We start from the raw sequence: 18,778 nt of genomic DNA, 5'->3' as shown, positions 1-18,778 counted from the left end.
ACTATATCTTTTACTATAAATTTTAACTATTTAGAATGGGAAATAAGCCACAATATTATTAAAAAATGATTTTTTATTAACGTTTCGACGCCCAAATCGGGTGTTGTTGTCAAAATACAAAATACTATTAATATAAACAAAAATGTTGTTGCTTAGTAAAAAAATTCTTTTAATAATTTATTTAATTTGACTCATTTATATCGGTAATTCAGATACATATGATACATTTTAAAGTAGAAGACTTTAAAATTATATTGCCAATATTTATGAGTTGCGTTCCTGGGACGACTTTACTGAAAGATAGTTCATTCGATTACATGAAATCAACCCCAACTCAAGAATATCCGTCACAAAAAAAATCATTGCATGTGATCTGTCTTTAAAAAGACAACCACATGCAACGGTGACATTAAAATTCTCGCGTTAGAGATCTCATAGTAAATCACGAGGGAAAACCAGGAAAAACCTCGTGATACTATCCCGACATCGTAAGTATTTGGTCTTACATTTAATTTACTCTCAAAATTAATACCAAATTCTGACTTTACTATAATTTTGTTTAAATTATAAATAATATCAATAATACATGGGTATATAAGTAATACTAAAATATAAAATATGTACTAACTCGACTATTGACTTACTAATTGTGGTATTTTCTTTCTATTGACTTCCTCTTTCAGTATGGGTATCCACATCCTACTGCATTCCACCGAGGAATTTGCGACACAATTGGTTTCGTTTAGCATAATTAGAGCCGCTTCTTTGATTTTTCTCTTTTTATTATCTGTTTCTTTCAGGACTATACTTGAATCTCTCCACTGAACTCTATGTTCATTATCCCATGCGTGTTGACATATTTGAGATCTATCAAATTCTCTATTTTTAATATAAGATTGATGTTCACTTATTCTAACGTTTAATGGTCTTGATGTTTCACCTATATAAAACTGTTCGCATTCACAAGGTATTTTATAATTACAATTCTTTGTCCTTTCTTGTTTATTGTTAGGTTTAGTTTTAGATAGAATAGATCTCAATGTGTTGGTTGTTTTGAATGTTGTTGAAATGTTGAATTTATTTCCTATTGTTTTAAGTTTCTCGGATAGTCCTTTTATGTATGGTATTGATATTTTCCTCGTATTATTTCTTGTGAATGTTGTAGGATCCCGTTCTATGTTGTTCTGTTCCATTCGATCCAATCTTGACAATTCCTTATTTATAAACGATAAAGGATAATCATTTTTTAATTAAACAGATGTTAAGAATTGTTTTTCTTCTAAAAAGGAATTTTCGTTAGAACAAGTAATTTTGGCTCTATCATATAAGGATTTTATGATTCCCTTTTTAACGTTGATGTTGTGATTTGATTTGTAATTGAGATATCTGTTGGTATGTGTTGGTTTTCTATACACTTGAGTCTCATATCCAGTATCCTTCTTTAAGACTAAAACATCGAGGAAAGGCAGGGTGTTATTATATTCCTTTACTATAAAGATAAAAAAGAAGAAGAAAAAACGACAAAAACATTTGATAATTAGTAAAAAATTCCCAGGAACCGGATAATCGGAACATAATTTATGTTAAATGTTTAATCCCCGTGACGTTATTAAAAAAACAAATTATAAACAAATTAGAACAATTTTCAAATGTCATTTTAGAGGGGAGTTAAATTGAAATTTGAATTTATAAATACATTTATCGAAAATATACATAAAAATAAAAGTAACGAGGTTTTACACAGTTTTATATTCTTTTGGCAACAACCGCGTTATTGCAATTGAAAATATAGTAACATTTGATAAACAAATTTTATTAATAATCTCATAAATTATTAAATATTTTTTAACCAATTTTTTTTGCTTAATACTTGTAATATAGCACAACTTCTCCTATTAAATAAAATAATTTATAGTGCTTATTTAAAACGCAAAAAATCCTTTTTTGCAAATTTTATTTTAAATTTTATATATAATTATTTAAATAAATTGGGGGTCAAATTTAATTTAGTAAGTCTTAGGTGAAAGATTTGTCCTTCAGCTTAGTAGAAAAAACCCCTAAAGACCTTAATTAAAATGTAAATTACCTCAGCAGTTAGAAAAGTAAATATTGTGCAAAAATGACCCCTTTTTAATTATTTAAACAATGATCCCCTTATGTGATTTGGATACCTTCTTGAAAATATCTGTTGTACTTACCTAAACTTTGATATAACATTTGTTCCAACCTGTACGAATTTACATTTTGATTTACATGTAGTGTAATCTTATTTTACTAGACTATGATACAAATTCACATATGGGCCAACGAATGCCTTCAGTTTCTGGGGTGCTGCACCTTCCGGTTCCTAGTCGCTATTCAGCTCAATCGGCGGAGTCTCCTGGTCGTACATCTCTCTCACATTGCCTTTTTGACTTCATCAAGCCATATTGTTTTTGGTCTTCCTTGTTTTTGGTCTTCCTTGTTTTTTCCTTAGCGAGTCTTCGTGTGTGTCTGAGAGAATGTTTGGCCCCTTCGATTGGTCTGGTTGCTTACAAAAATTTATGAATTAGAAAAGTGTTGCATTCTGGTAAAATAAAAAATTATTGAAATCTGGCAGTACCTATTAATTATTAATTTTTAATAATATTTTCGGAAACATAAGTAAAAATAAGCACTGCGACTTTAAGAAAAGTAAGAACTGTTTTTACCTACGTTTTTCACCTGACTAGCTTATTTGTGGGAAAATAAGTAACGTTTGAGGACAATGGGATCTTCCTCTACAGTGTATATGTGAAATGAAACACAAATTAATACTTTGCTCATAGTTTAATATTTAAAGCGCTTTCTACTTTTGTGTCAAGCTTTTAATAAAAGCTGGTTTCGTATTTTTATTTTCTAACTAACCAATCTGATGTCTATGTGTGCAGACCTCTCGAATCTCGGGAACAAATGTTTACCGCTAAAATATAAAGGTTTGGCTAAATGTGTTTGTTGAAGTACTTATGTCAGTGAAAATTGTTGAATAATTTATATCGTGGTTCGGGATGCAAACCTATTATTTCCAATTATTGAAAATTTACCGGATATTATTAGAGATAAAAGCTTGGTGTATACGCTTTTGGTTAGGTTCAATAGGAATATATTTAACATCTCAATTTAGGTACTACAATATTAACGCAAATATGTCGTGAAATAGAACTGTTATGTATTTGGATAGATACTAATAAAAGAAATAAGAAAATATAACAAAAGAACCTCTAGTAAGTCTCTATTTTTTTCAACAGTAATCAGTATAATCTCCACACAAAAATTTCTATAAGATAATTTTCTTTTTAACAAAGTTACCTTGGTAAGTCAAGTAAGCGATAAGTAAGTGTATTCTCCTTTGGTTTCTAATGATGTGGATTCAATCCCTGCTAAAAAATAAAAAATGTTTGGCCAAGCAAAGCTCTGGAAAACTATGAAGTCATAACACAGGTCAAAGTTAATTTTTAATCTGAATTCTGTACCTTTGATTTTGATTACTCATTCTTAACTAAAGAAAGAAAAATATTTTTATCTAATAAAGTTTGCTTCTGTACTCACCAGAACATAATTTAAACTTTTATGAAAAACTCCATTTGTTAATTAAACAGTATTTTAAAAGCCAAAATATTTAAAATTATATATTTTTATTAACGTTACTTATAAAAGACAGCATAGGTATATTAAATTCATAGATACAAAAAACTTCTTTTCAAAAACATCTAACTACTACAAAAATCTATTTCTATTATGAAGAACTGATTTAAAGCGTATTTTTTCAACAGAAAAACGCCATTTTCGATGAAAAACGCCATTAACAATAAATACAAGGGATTCCGATTGCATCAAACAAACCTTTCACAGAATTGCAATAACAAAGTAAATGTTCGTAAAAAATCCATAAAATATATTTCATGTCGCTTTCTTTGGTTACTTAATTTAACATCGTTCTTGATAAAATTTCTACTGTTTTAGCCGTGAAGCTTATATTTCTGCTTTAATCTCTTACTAAGTTATTAAACTCATCTGAATTAAGGCGCAGCGGTTCAACAAACAGTGCTGAGATCACAAAATCGCTATGCCTTCGCCACTACTAGATATTTGTGATAAAGGTAGTGGCTGCTTTTGTGCGTTCAGATTTGGACTAGAAGGCACTGGAAAATTTCACTGTGGGGTACTGGAGCAAACGTTGATGACAGATTTGTGTACTGAATCCTTTTGGCATTTTTGACGGCGCGACGCTTACGTGGATTAACTCCTACACAAAAATATCAATTGTTGATATGATCAGCTGGCTCCTCCATATTGTTGGTACTGCAAACTTCATACTTTTTTTTCTCCTCGGTAGGTACCAGGCTGGAAAAAATAACAACATTCATTAACGAATGACACATGCATGTGTTAAAAATATATATATTATGCTTTTCTTAAAAATATGATCTGTTTTCTGACCTTTTAAAGTATTTAGCAGTTATTACATGGGAAATGAGGTGCCCAGATTTTATCTTGAATTCGTACGGGTAAGTTAAAGAAACCTTCATAGGCTTCAGAAAGTTTTATATTGGATGTCAAATAAAATTTTTTGGCTCTCACTTTAATGAATTCGCCGCAAATATGACAAAAAGAGTCCACGCCATTTTACCACGTCACAATACAGTATCAGTCTGCCACTTCCCGCTTCAAATCCACAGCCTCACCCCGCTATTGCATCTTAAATTCAACGGCTCCTCAAAAATCTGCCAAAACACCGTATATTTATTTTTCATTATACAGGGTGTCCCGAAAAGATTGGTCATAAATTATACCACACATTCTGGGGTAAAAATAGTTCAATTCAATCTAACTTACCTTAGTACAAACGTGCTCATAAAAAAAGTTACATCCCTTTGAAGTTACAAAATGAAAATCGATTATTTTCAATATATCCAAAACTATTAGAGTTTTTTTATTGAAAATGAACATGTATCATTCATATGGCAGGAACATCTTAAAACAAAATTATAGTGAAGTTTGTCCACCCCATAAAACTTTACTGGGGGTTTTGTTCCCTTAAACCCCCAAACTTTTGTGTACGTTACAATTAATTAATTATTGTGCTACCATTAGTTAAACACAACGTTTTTAAAACTTTTTTGCCTCTTAGTATTTTTTTTATAAGCGAGTTTTTATCGAGATGCGGCTTCTTTTTTATATATTTACATAAAAATTGTATGGGGGTTTTGTTCCTTTAAACCCTCCAAATGTTTGTGTACGTACCAATAAAACTATTATTTTGGTACCATTAGTTAAACACAGTGTTTTTAAAACTTTTTTGCCTCTTAGTCTTTTTTTGACCAGTCACCTTCTGTCGAGATGTGGCTTCTTTTTCAAAAAATACCCCCAAATGTAAATTATAAATAAATTTTCAAATTATTAACAGGTCTCCATAATCGTACTTAACCATACACAAATATGTGGTGGATTCGATAAATATTCAAAATATGTCGATAAACACTGGCTTATCGAAAAAGTACTAAGAGGCAAAAAAGTTTAAAAAACATTGTGTTTAACTAATGGTGCCACAATAATAATTTAATTGGAACGTACACAAAAGTTTGGGGGGGTTTAAAGGAACAAAACCCCCATCAAATTTTTATGGGGTGCACAAATTTCACTTTAATTTTTTTTAAGATGTTGCTGCGATAAGAATACCACATGTCCATTTTCAATAAAAAATCTGTAAGAGTTTTCGATATATGAAAAAAAATCGATTTTCATTTTGTAACTTCAAAGGGCTGTAACTTTTTTTGTGTGCACTATTGTATATAGGTAAGTGAGGTTCAATCAACCTATTTGTGACCCCAGAATCTGTGGTATAATTTATGACCAATCTTTTCGGGACACCCTGTATAGAGGGACAAAAGCAAACTTTATTGTTTATGGAGTTTCTGCTTAATTTTTGATGTATACAAACAGAAAATAGTTATTGAATAAGAGAGTCAACAAAATTTTTGTTGTTGATCTGTGAATCAGGAACACAACCCGGAAACCTGATGAGTTTGATATTTATTTTTGTAATAGTAACCTCAGTTTTAAGTTTAAATATACCTGTATATCCCTTAAAAGAAGACCAAAGAATCCTAACTTATCACCGGTATTAATACATAAAAAGTTGGCGAACGCTTTTCCTTTATCCGAATAACCCCGCAAAACAAACTCGATTTAAATTGTTTCATAAAAAAAAAACTTCAACATTCCTTTAATCTCTTTCTTTCGAGCGCACTCTCACGCGGCAGAAGATGCCATAAAATTGCCTCCATGAAAGACGTTTTACAACACACGCTATACCATACATATAACATAAAAAATAACGAAGACTGTCAAGCCCAGATGCGGTGTTTCAAAAGCCATCAAGAAAGTTCTTGAATGCCAACCGACAGATTTTACTATTTGAGCAAGTCGACACTGAAAAACTCTCGGTTACGAATGTCAGATAAAATTTGACACAGTCTACACGTTTACGAATTCCAAACTAGTAAAATAGAAACGAACAGTTAAGAATGTATAAATTGTGCTTAGAATGATTTTTTTAAATATAGCTGTTACTTCGCAAATATACAGTGATGAGCGTGATAATAAACGGCAAAATAATGCAAAAGATGTAAAACATAATACGTTGTAAAACAAAAAGAGATGAAACTTGTAGAGGTGGGAAATTATCGATAGGAACCTATAAATCTGGAACTCAGAGGTAAACTACATTATGTCGACATGGTGTTATTTTAAATAAGTTCCTTTAATCCACTTATTTTATTAGTTGGGTTATACAAATTTGGTTATACATATATTATCATTTAAATATGGTCACATTATTTTTCAAACAATTATGGGATATGTAAGATTTTTATAACATTCAAAGTTCTCTACTACACAGTTGCTCGAAATGACATATTGTAGTTTACCTCCGAGGTCCAGAAATTTACATTTCATTACATAGTTTTCCACCTTAGACGTCTCTGATAGGAGAATTTTATAAAATTTCTAGATTTCTAGATCTCAGTCGCTGGTGTTCTTTTGATATGTCTCGTATATCTTGATGGATTGGTACGTTGGCTACAATTTTCTGGTACTCTCTCACTAATGCTGCTGTACGGCGTAGATCTGACGGAGCAATATTGCTCAACTTAGGGAGCCATCTCACTGAGGTTGATTTTATTGTTCCAGTGATTATTCTCATGGTTTGATTAAGTTGGATATCGATTTTGTTTGTATGTGCACTATTCAGTACCCCAAGTTGTTCCAGTAAGTTTTGTTATTATATTGTTTCTTGTTCTCAGTTTACATCTATCAAGTGTGACTCCTAGAGATTTGGTTTGATAGTTGTATTATTTAGAGCCCCCGCAGACTGAAGACTTTTCATCGGCCAATAGTTTAGTCGGGTCGGGCTGTTAGTGCGCATACCGAGCCAACTAAACAGGACCTCAATTTTTGACCCTTCGCTTCGTTATCGAACGTATTCGCTTCGTATCTGTTTAGTGTACAGATAGCGAATGATCGATAACGAAGCGAAGGGTCAAGCATCGAGGTCAAGTCGGGTTGGTGAAGAGGGCGCACACTAGCAACAGTCGGCAGACTCTTCTCGAACGATTTAGTACTAAAGTTTCGTATTTGATTGTTGAAGTGAGTAGTCGCACAATGCAAAAAATATCCAGAAATGTTATTATCGCTCTCATACAACGGAGAAGGAAAACCAAGAAGAGATTCGGAGAGTATTGAGTGCATCCAATTCACAGTGGAAGAAATAAGAAGAAGGTCAAAAGTAACAGATGTGATCCAGAAGATTGCCATTTTAAAATGGAACTGGGCAGGACACATGGGGAAAATGGAAGACCACCGTTGGACGAAGCGAATTCTTGAATGGAGACCAAGGGCAAGCAAAAGAAGTAGAGGCAGGCCTCAAACAAGATGGACTAATTCATCGAGTGAATGGGTGGTCGCAAATGGATGCAAAAACCAACAAACAGAAATGAATGGATACAGCTAAGGGAGTCTTCTTTCTGGCGATGGATGGAATAGCTGTTGATGATGATGGTGATGAATTCTCAGTGATAGATTATTTAGTGGAAAATTCTACAAAATGTATTCTAAATTAAACAAACCGGAACATGAAGTAAAAACCACTTCTATGTAAAAGGTATATTTACTAAAAATTTTTAGAATCCCAATGGATTCAATAAAATGAGTTTATCAGAACGTTTTCAAACCTATCGGTCCATCATCAGTGAATCTAAAATCAAATAAGTAATCCCACTATTAAAATTGAAAAGATGGTTGAAATTGTGAAAGTTAAAAAATGTGGTTATGATTACTTACTTGAATACTTGCAAAATAGCTCCAGAACCAAACAATGGTTGTAATTATAAATAAATCTACATTATGTTAAAATGAATTTAAAATGGCTAAACGCCGATTTTCAGGGATTAAACCTCTGGGAACATGGTGAAACTCTACCCGAGGGACCCAATCAACCATCTTCGGTCAACGATGACTACTAAGTGTCAAAGCTGTGTAAGGAAATGCTTGATGTGACATTGACAGTTGAGGAAGAAGGTAGTCGATTTTCAAGGAAATTTAAAAACAAAGTCATGATCCAAGACGAAGATATGGTAAAGATTTTAATATCTGAAAATGTCTGTTAATTAAATCTATTGTTTTTTAAAATTAAAAGAAAATGTGTTTTACAAAATAAAAATTATTTTAACTGTAGGTAACTACAAATTGACTGTATCAAATAAAATTAACCTGATCAAAAAATTCAAAATGAAAAAGTGAGCTGATTAGTAGTAATGACAAATAAAAATAAATGGGTGGTGATATAGAAGAAGTTTTAAATTTTGAAAAGGGATATTATTATATCAAGAAATTTATATGTCCACAGTATGTGTATTGATGGTTGTATAGGTAGAAGGGAAATTTTTATTTGGATGTAGGTGAAAATTAAAAACTTAAATAAATTAGAGTTAAGATATAGTCAATCTGATAGTAGAAAGTATGATTCAGGAATGCAATTATTATGGAACAATTTTTATAAAATTGAGAAAATTCTTGTGACAAACTGGTTAATATGTAAAATTGAAAATAAATAATTTTGTAGGATAATAGGTTGTCCAATTGATACAAACTAAAATTAAAATTTAATTAGTATAGAAAACAATAGGTGTAATGAATAAAATAGAATTAATAAAACAAAATTAAGAGAATGAATATTGTTATAATTTGATTACAAGAATGACTGAGTATAACTGTGATAACTGAAATAAAGTGATGGAATGTTAGGTGTGGAGGTAAAATATATTTGGAAAAGGTCAAAGACAAAAAGCAAAGGAGTGTGATGTAGGGTCAAAGCATAGGTGAAATGAGTGAAAGAGAAAGATTGGAGAAGTTGGGTATGAGGGTTGAACTTAATGAAGAAAATAAATGAAAGAAGTGAGAAAAAGGTACGGTAAATTAATTAGGTTTTGATTAAGAAGGGTTCATGTGGTTAGTAATGATTAGTGTGTGTAAAGGAGTTTGGAGCCAGTAAGGGAACGAAGAAGATAGTTGACAGTGGGTAAATAGGATAAAGAAGATAGCAGATAGGATAGGAAAAGGGAAGGTATAACAAAGTAATAGGAATTATGAGAATAATTGACGGTGAATGGGGACAAAATTGCGGTTAAGGGATGTTTGTCGGTTGACACAATTGGGACTTTTCTTTAGGTCTTTGACAATTTCCAAATCCTCGTATAAGTCTAAACGGAGTGTATTTTTTTGTTGAATGTTGTGTATCAACTGGACCCCATCAGGAATCTTAAGTTCATGTTTATTGACTTTTAAATGGTGTGAAAAGGCTGAAGTGGTATCTCTCTTACTGTGTTCTGCCGATCGGGTGGAAAGAGATCTGTAAGTTCTACCAATGTAGGTAGCATCGCAGTCTGAACAAGAGAGTCTGTATACCCCACTACGGCTCAAGTAATGGATAGGGTCTTTGGTGTTAGTTAAGCTTTTATTGAGGGTGTTATTGACTTTAAATGAGATTTTGATGTTATCACAAGAATTAGAAATGATTTGTTTGACTCTTTCAGATAATTTCAGACTCTTTAATAAAAAAAAATTTAGTAAATATACCTTTTACATAGAAGTGGTTTTAACTTCATGTTCCAGTTTGTTTAACTATAAGGTATACAGCCAACCCAGGGAACTACCCCTTTTTAGTTTATTCTAAATTACTTGATTACCCAAAAATTTTTTTCGCCTTTTATCGGATGATCATAACTAGATTCAATGAACTAGTCATGCTAATAATTGGACTATGCACATTTCTACAATTGACGATTGTGAATTAAACGATGCCACTATTTCGCAAAATATTCAAAAAATATTCGCACATCACGAGTATTGGACACCAAAACTAGGAGATAATTCTATCGGCCGATAAACAATCGTCGTGTGTGCGCAAGTCCTAGCTAGCCAATACTGATTAAACCGTCGGCCTATATAGTTTGCCGACAGACCTAGGCTTGGAGGTACAAGTAGTTGTCTTTCACCTCTTTCAACGTAATGACCTAATTAATTACTACCTAGCAACCCACGTACCACGTGTGGAAGTCATATGTTGCCCTAAAGCCATATCCGTAGGGATTAGATCCATCCTTTGGATTTTATAGTGTTTTAGTCTATTTTTAAAATGTTTTAACCTTAGTATTTTTGGGTGGCTTAGCATGTTCTTGAAACACTGATGATGCTCTTCTTACAGAGAGAAAACGTTTTGTTTTAATATTTGTAGCCCTTTTATGGGCTTTTAAATAAATATACCTTTTTCTAAGACAAATTTTTCATTAAATTTACTTATTTTGACATAATATTCAAAAGTTAAATTAGTAGACTAACAATGGTTTTGAATCGTCGTCATGGAAACCAATATCGTCGTCATGGTCAGGGCCGCCGAGAGAGATGAGCGGGCCCCGGTAAAAAGTGAAGGGCGGGCCCCCGGCAAAAAGTGAAGGGCGTGCTCCCAGCAAAAAGTGAAGAGCGAAAAAAATTGTTTAATTTTTATAGAAATAAAATTATTAATACTTAATAATAAACATTTCAAATATAAATTTGATTAAATTTCGATTATATTTTTTATAATAGTGAAAATATTTATAATACAGGTGTTTTTCGAATTTTCGAATTGGCAAAAATGTCTCTAATTTTCGAAAAATTGCATGATTTTGCCAAATCATTCTCAATTCACAAACTTGATAGGCAGCTAACCGATCCTGTTTCATTGTAGCTATTATTGCCTCGTAGCATTTTTTATGCGAAAAAGAAAACAAGGATCTTTCTGCTTCTGCGACTGTCACCGGTAATGTGCAAAATATTCTTAATATAATAACGATTCAAATTTGAGATGTTTAATTTTATTAAGCAAATCTAATGGAGAAAATTGAGATTCACCAATATTATCCTTGTACATTTATATCGCTCTCAAATGAAAAAGTTCATCTATCAATAATTCTTCACTGATGTCTTCTTTATAAAACTCGCGCAATACATATATCAATTTTTTTCTTAATATTGTCGTCATCTTTATCTCGAAATATCCATAAAATATTAAATAGCGAATGAATTTTATTTTCCGCATTAAATCTTCTGGTTATTGCTTATTATAAGACAATATTAAAAAATATTTCCCAGCGAAATATTGCGTCGGGCTCAAAAGTTTTAGTCGCATCACTACTAAATAGGCCCAGGCAAATTATCAAAAAATCTCATAGGCTTTTTGCGCCGTTTTTCTTTATTTGATGTAAATTCTGGATTTATTCCATAATTGCTGGTAACTAATTTAAATTCTTCAATATAGACTCTTCTGATTTTTTGTGAATAGGTATTCTAGAAGCCCTGATATTTTTAATCTCCATATCTATACCATATTTTTATCTGACTCCACTGTAGTATTTGACTCCTGTGATTTTTAAAATTTTAAACAACATCGATTAAAAGTCATAACATTAAATATAGTCGAGTATTATCTAATTAAACGCATTATGGACATAAAGTGAAGACCAAAACACGGCAAAAATTACGTCTTTGGTCTGGTCGACGCCGGGCCCCTTACACCGCCGGGCCCCGGTAAAATGTACCGGCTGTACCGCCCTCTCGGCGGCCCTGGTCATGGTAACCAATTTTATTGAAAGTTTGGTTTCGACAACCTTGTCAAAGAACGTATTAATTTGTGTATTTTCACTCCTAAATAAAAATTGATATAACTCTATCTGTTGTGGCTTTTTTCCAAACGTACGGCCCTAGAAAAATATAAAGTGTCTTTCCGCACTAGTTAGGAAATAGTATATTGTACAACAAGTGAGAAAAAAAACATATTTCTCACGAGCGCAGAAGTTTGTTGGCACGAGGCGAGGGCCGCAAATCAAGCGAGGGAGAAATGTCATTTTCTAATGTGTTGTACACTGTACATTTTCTACGGATGCGGTTTTGTCAAGAGTTCAAACTTCAAAATTAAATAATTTAGGTGCTTTTAGGTATATTATATGCATAAATTTCTCGATAATATTCATAAAATTTATATACTTATTTTCTATATTTTCGAACAGTTTTGAAAGGTAATTCCTGGTAAGTTTTGCTTCAGCACATTTTATTTGACAACATTAATTGTGTTTGTACTGTGCATGTTACCATGGAAACGGCGATCATATATGGAAACCGTAGGACAACCCGTGAGAAAAAATATTTCTCACTGCAATGGCCGACTTTTCCCACTGCATGAGAAATTGTTCGTTTTGAATGTATGTAAGTGTCGAAAGAAGTTGCACATTGTATAGCATCCATAGAAAAATAACTGTTTCCAAACACTGCTGGTTTTATTGTATTTTATTAAATACTCTTTTATTGTTTCAGAAATAAGCCCTAAGGACAACAGAGGTAAGTTTTTATAGCAATCTCCACCTACTTAATATCATTGCCGCACATGTTTAGTATTTCCGAAGCTCTGTTCCGAGCAAATCACTTGTTTCATATTTTCATTACTAGAGCAATTTACTTTCGTACTGCTATAATATATTTATAGTGCAGGCCCTGGAAGTACTTGAGTATGCAAAACCTGAGGACCGGCAACGATGTTCGGATTCTTTTAACTGAGACCTTGAACACTGAAAAACTGAGTCTTGTCGGAAGGTGCGATGGTGCCCTATGTTACAGGGCGATAAAAAGCGATTTTTCGCAAAAAACATTTTTTTTTGTATTTTTTTGGGTACTTCTAAGCAAAAAATGTTCTTATAAGTTTTTTTTGTAAAATGCATAGTTTTCGAAATAAACGCGGTTAAACTTTAAAAAAATCGAAAAATTGCAATTTTTGAACCCGAATAACTCTTGATTAAAAAATAAAATAGCAATTCTACTTGCAGCATTTGAAAGCTCAATAGTGGAGTCACTGAAGGTGGATATGAGCTATTACCTCCGATTTCGTTGAACCTCCATCGATTTGCATGAAAATTGGTGAGTGGATAGACTTGCGCTTTTACCCTGGGGGTGGATGCCACCCCTTCTCGGGGGTGAAAATTATTTTATTAAAAGCAACCCCATAATTCGATAGCGAGACAAATTTCAAGCAAATTTTGTTATATAAAGTTATTAAAATATATCAAAATTTTTGAGTTATTAAATGCATGTTTTTAACCAATTTTTTATCAAAAACTTAAAAAGTGTAAGTTTTTAAAAAAGTTCCTATTATCAAAATTGAAGCTAATAAAAAGTGAAATAAAACCCTTACTAGAAAAATCTTTTAATTTTAACTAAAAGTGAGTTATAGGTATTTGAATGTATATTTTTTTCGGCGAGTAAAAAACTCTGAAGTATTCAAGGTGAAATAACGGGAAATTGATGCATTTTATAACATAAACTTATTAAACACTTGTCAAAATACTTAAAAATATCTATTAAATGAGCCCCCGAACATGTTGATAGCGTTAAAATTTATGTTCCAAAATTTTTTCAAAATTTATCTTTTAAAAATTTTTCCAAAAAATGTTATTGTTTTTTTTTAATAACTCCGTTCGTGTTTACGATATCAGGTTTATCTAAAAACTGTTTGAAAGATAATTCCAAGTGCCATTTAAACACGTTGAAACTAATCTTTTAAACACCTTACTTTTTAAAAAATAAAAGGTTACATGACCCCGGTTGCATGGTTCCCACAGCAAAATTTAAGATTTAAACGTTTCTATCTCGGTTATTTTTTACCCTATAAAAATAGTAAAACAGGTAAAATATTTGGCACAGAAAAAACTAAAATTTGGGTATATATAATTTTTTACGTATATTGAGTATTTTTGGAGTTATTATCAAAAGAATATGAGAATTACAATAATTTAAAAAATTATTTTTTTAAATTACCTATATCTTTTTTTCAAAAATAGGCATTCTAAACCGGTCAAAATTATCAAAAACATTACATATGCTAATATAAAGAAGTTCTTGTAAGGATTATTATAAATTTTAATTTTTGTGGAAATGGCGTATGTTTTATTTTTCACTTTTTCCTAAAAAATTCGTTCTTTTATTTTCATTATAACTTGCTTAATTTTGACGGTATTACCTTGTTCTGAAGCTCATTGGATAGATATTCCGAAGTACTTTGACAAATGTTTAGCAGGAATATTTTATGCATTGCATCGTTTTCCCGTTATTTAAGCTTGAATACTTAGATTTGAGTACTCGTCGAAAAAAAGACACATTCAATTGCCAATAACTCACTTTGAACTAACATTAGTTTAGTTCCTTATGTGAGGAATGTATTTAATTTTTTATTATCTTCAATTTCAGTAATAATAACTTTTTTGTAAAAGCTTATAGTTTTTGATTTATACGTGAAAAACCGATTTAAAACATGCATTTTTTTACGAAAAAATAAAATCTTTGGTATAACTCAAAAAGTGTTGAATTATTTTAATAACTTTATATAACAAATGTTGCTTATAATTTGTCCATCTATCGACTTATGGTAATATTTTTAATAAAATAATTTTCACCCCCGATAAGGGGTGGCATCCACCCCCAGGCTAAAAGCGCAAGTTGGCATCATGTCACCTTTGTTCCTTGAGGTATCCTCTAATTACTCACTAATTTTCATGAAAATCGATGCAGGTTCAACGAAATCGAAGGTACCGGTACATATACCGGCAATTATAAACAAACAATGTTTGAGGGTTTTGTCGCATGCCCGCACCGCGCCAAGGATTAAAACCGAACGGAACCGACCAGGTAGGGACATCCTTGGCATGGTGCGGACATGCTACAAAGCCCTCAAACACTCTTTGTTTATAGCTTTGTTTAACAATAAAAAAATTAATTTTTAGCAATGCAAATAATCAAAACCGGTATAATTTGACTTGAGCTTTCAAATGCTGCAAGCAGAATTGCTATTTTATTTTTTAATCAAAATTTATTCGGGTTCAAAAATTGCAGTTTTTCGATTTTTTTTTAAGTTTAACCGCGTTTTAACGAAATGACAACACAGGCTGTCTGTCAAATTCTACATTTAATAAGCTGTCAAAGTACTTTCTCCATCTCTTTTTGACATCCTTTTCGTGAACTAATATTTTATTATTTTCATCTCGGATACATCTAATCTGATTAAAATCTTTTGCTTTCTTTGCTCTGTTTGGATATTTTATATATCTTCGTTTCGCCTTCCCTGGTATCAAGTTGATCGTATAGGTTTGAATACGCTTCTGCTTTAGCTTTTGCTACTGCTAGTTTCGCTTCCTTTTTCGCGACCATATAGTTTTGAAGATCTGTGTTGGATCTGGTTTCTTGCCACTTTTTATATAATTTTCCCTTCTTTTTTATTTTTCCTTGAACTTCGTTTGACCACCACCACCACAATTAACAATAACCTATTTTTTCAAATAGTCCAACAACTTAGTTCTATTACACAAAAATATAATATAAATTAATTATAAAATAAACACTACTTCCCTATGGATCAATACTTACAAATTCTTAAAATAATACTATGTTGACTAATCAGTTACCTATTTAGTTATACATAATATGTTCGATTTCTTGCTAGAAATAAAAAATCTTAGTAGTTCCAATAGTACACAAAATCTAGGCATGGGATAAAAAAGTTTATTTGAAGAAAGAGTTTTTTTTTCTTCTTAATGGCGGTACAGGCTCGTTTAAATATTGTATTTAGTTATAGAGTAATTTCCACGTACTAACATATTTTTCAAATTGGGTTCTGTACCGCCATTCTTTACTATATTACGAATGTGTGTGCCAAACATATCGACAAAATATTCAAAATTAAAGCCGCAATCTTGAAACGCGTTTTCCGTTTTGATGACGCGCTACTGTAGCCTCTTAAACTACCAAAGAGAATACTATACAAGTGGAAGTGACCAGCAGATCGCGAAGGGAGAATTATAAGAAACCCAATAGACTATATTATTAGTTAAACAAAGATAAATACTAAAACGCAATTATATCAGCCAAAAAATTTTTTCGAGTGCCGACATAAGATCAGATAACAACCCACTAGTGACCAAAATTAGACTCAAAATGAAAATAATACAACGAAGAACAACTAATTCACAAATCGATAGAAGTAAATTAGGGAACCCACTCATAACCGATTAATTAATGAATTAATTAATTACTGATAAATGTTACAGAACAAATTCTGCAAAATAGTGAAAAGGATAAAGAGTGGTTATTAATAAATACAGAAATAGATAAAAGTGAAAAAGACATTCTGACACCAACCAGATACAAAACGAAAGAATGGATAATCGAGGAAATTTTGGAGTGAGTGGAAGAGATACGGCAACACAAAAATAAAGGTATGTACAAAAAGTGGATAAAGAAATATAATACAATGGTAGCAAGCTAAAGAAGACTGGATAAAAGACTTATGGTAATATTTTTAATAAAATAATTTTCACCCCCGATAAGGGGTGGCATCCACCCCCAGGGTAAAAGCTCAAGTTGGCATCATGTCACCTTTGTTCCTTGAGGTATCCTCTAATTACTCACTAATTTTCATGAAAATCGATGCAGGTTCAACGAAATCGGAGGTGAAAACCTTCAGTGACTGCACTACAAGTCAAATTAATTATACCGGTACATATACCGGCAATTATAAACAAACAGTGTTTGAGGGTTTTGTCGCATGCCCGCACCGCGCCAAGGATTAAAACCGAACGGAACCGACCAGGTAGGGACATCCTTGGCATGGTGCGGACATGCTACAAAACCCGCAAACACTCTTTGTTTATAGCTTTGTTTAACAATAAAAAAATTAATTTTTAGCAATGCAAATAATCAAAACCGGTATAATTTGACTTGAGCTTTCAAATGCTACAAGCAGAATTGCTATTTTATTTTTTAATCAAAATTTATTCGGGTTCAAAAATTGCAGTTTTTCGATTTTTTTTTAAGTTTAACCGCGTTAATTTTAGCGATTCAACCATTTTAGCGATTTTGACAGGGGTAGAATTATTACCTATAGAGATATGGGTTTGTCGTATCGCGAAATTGACCGTCGTGTTAATTGTACGGCAATGACAGTTATGCGAGTCTGTCGTGTGTTCACAAACGAAGGTACAGGAACACGAAGAAGACCAACTGGTCAACCGAGGCCTACCACAGAACGTCAAGATAGGCGCTTTAGACTCTTGGCTCTGCGATACTGTTTTGCTACTACGGGTCAAATCGCTGACCAATGGTTTGGAGTACAAGGTAGACTTGTTACTATTCGTACCCCATACCGTAGCATTCGAGCCTTCGGACTGGTTTTATTCCGCCCACGACTAGTGCTTTCTTTGACTGCGGGCCACTGTCATCAACGTTTGAATTGGTGCAAAGATTGACAGCATTGGGTGGCAGAATGGCATAATGCAACATTCAACGATGATTCGCGATTTTGTTTAGGTATGCATGATGGTCGTAAGATGATAAGACGCCGCCGTGGAGAGCGACGCGATATCGGGTTTGCTGTTGAGAGGCATCTACACAGAACAGTTGGAGTAATGGTTTGGGGGTTAATGCCTATGGTCGCCGATCACTAATTTTGTTTATTCGAGGCAGTATGAGAGATGCGCGTTATGTTTATGACATCTTAGAAACCACTTTACTGCCTTATCTAGACGGCCGTCGAAACGCCCTTTTTCAGGAAGACAACGCGCGTCCCCATATTGCTCGTCGAACTGTGGACATTCTCCAAGAAGCTGGGGTTAATTTTTTGGCGTGGCTACCTCCTTCGCTGGGTTTAAATCCTATCGAACATGTGTGGGATGTGGGATATATGATGGGGAGGTGACTGTCCACTTTGCACCATCATCCATCCATAGACTCTGGCACAGATAATCCATGAAATTCAAGTTGCTTGGAACGAGGTTCCACAAGCAGACATCGATCATCTCATTTTGTCAATGCCTAGACGTGTACAGTAGTGTATTCAGCTAGGGGTCGCCAAACACATTATTAATTTTTTTTGATTACATGTCGATAAAAAGTCTTGTCAATGTTATCGTTTCATTCTTGATGAAAATGTTGCTTCATTCATGTTGCCAAAAAATAAAGTTCCAGAAATGATTCATTCTGGGTGTAACACTTCTAATGTCACAAAGTATATTCTCATTATTAGAGCTTTCGTATAAATATTTTCATATTTTTTATCCTGTACAGTGGAGTGGACCATTGGCTGTCGAGTGTATAGCGATAATCCAAAACAGGATTTTCTCTTCTTCAA

The 18,778-nt window shown here is 32.6% G+C and overlaps 1 protein-coding gene across 2 annotated transcripts in view; it reads left to right on the top strand.

The window, feature by feature from the left end:
* LOC114337611 (uncharacterized) overlaps positions 1-18,778 on the top strand; it is a 1,328,959-nt gene that overhangs the window by 303,009 nt on the left and 1,007,172 nt on the right. For both annotated transcript variants that reach the window (XM_050648259.1, XM_050648258.1), the window contains exon 3: positions 12,925-12,948. The gene's annotated coding sequence lies outside the window, so the exon portion shown is untranslated. The remainder of the gene's footprint in view (positions 1-12,924; positions 12,949-18,778) is intronic.

The sequence above is a fragment of the Diabrotica virgifera genome, chromosome 4, assembly GCF_917563875.1.
Source record: "Diabrotica virgifera virgifera chromosome 4, PGI_DIABVI_V3a".
Taxonomy (NCBI): Eukaryota; Metazoa; Arthropoda; class Insecta; order Coleoptera; family Chrysomelidae; genus Diabrotica; species Diabrotica virgifera.
This window is presented reverse-complemented; position numbering and strand designations above follow the sequence as displayed.